The sequence below is a fragment of the Limulus polyphemus genome, unplaced genomic scaffold (genome assembly GCF_000517525.1).
Source record: "Limulus polyphemus unplaced genomic scaffold, Limulus_polyphemus-2.1.2 Scaffold428, whole genome shotgun sequence".
NCBI lineage: Eukaryota > Metazoa > Arthropoda > Merostomata > Xiphosura > Limulidae > Limulus > Limulus polyphemus.
Window position 1 is genome coordinate 165,915 of NW_013666038.1, and position 1,310 is coordinate 167,224.

The window sequence follows — 1,310 nt, forward strand, 5'->3', positions numbered from 1 at the left end:
CCCTTGTGAGCATCAAGGTGTTAGATCACGAAAGAGCACCAGAAGCCATGTGGGGTGTGACAGGACATTATGCAAGGTTGTGGGGACCAGTGTTGGTAACTATCGAGCTCATGGGCATGAAGAACAGACAGAAAGTTTACTTGGCTGTCATTGAAGAACAATGCATATTAGGATTGGACTGTCTACTACCGAGGAAGTGTGTAGTTAACTTCGATAAAAATGACGATTGGAAACAACAAAGGCCAGACTCCAGTAAGAGTTGCTACATTCGTTGATCTGCATGTCACAACACTTAAATCAACTACAATACCCCTATGTCAGAGAATATAATTTGGGGTGGAATAAAAGAACATCCCCATGGAAGTCCAATGCTTGTAGAAGCAGTGGAAGACCCATCCAGGCCAGCAGATTTGAAGATTGGAAGGTCACTTGTAGCAGGTCATCAAGTAGTACCTATAACAGTGGTCAATTTCTCTAAATGTGAGCAGACACTTAAGGAAGGGGCATTGTTGAGTGTGTGCCAGGAGGTAGAGCCAGTCAATGTTAAAACAAGGAATACAACAGTAAAGAAAGGACATACACTTCTAGAATATTTGACTGACCTCTATAAGAAGAGCATAGTTCCTTTGTCATCATCACAGGCTCTTCAGGTAAAAGAACGTTTGGCAAATTATGCTGACGTTTTTTCGAAAGGAGATCATGACCTCAGCTGCACAAACCATGTAGAGCACAGAATAAACACAGGCAATTACCGTCCAATAAAGATCCCTCCAAGGAGAATAGCTCCAGCAAAGCGACAAGAGATAGAAAGGGTCATGGATGGTCTAATTACGGAAGGGATAGTCGAGAAATCAGATAGTCCCTGGTCAGCTCACGTTGTATTAGTCCAGAAGAAGGATGGGACCAAATGTTGCTGTGTGGACTTCAGGGCTCTTAACAGCATAACCGAAAAAGACTCATACCCACTGCCAAGAATTGATGATACTCTTGATGCCCTAAGTGGAGCCAGGTGGTTTTCAACTCTGGACTTAAAGTCGGGTTTCCATCAAGTAAAAATGGCTGAAGCAGATAAACCCAAGACAGCATTTAGTTATGGCCATGGTCTCTGGCAATACCGAGTGATCCCATTCGGGGTCAGTAATGCTCCAGCAACATTTGAGAGGCTGATGGAACGAGTATTGGAAGGCCTACAATGGAGTATAGCCCTAGTGTACCTGGACGATGTCATAGTATTTGCAACAACTTTTGACGAGGAAATATCCCGGCTGGAGGAAGTATTCAAGCATTTGAGAGCGCAAACCTCAAACTCC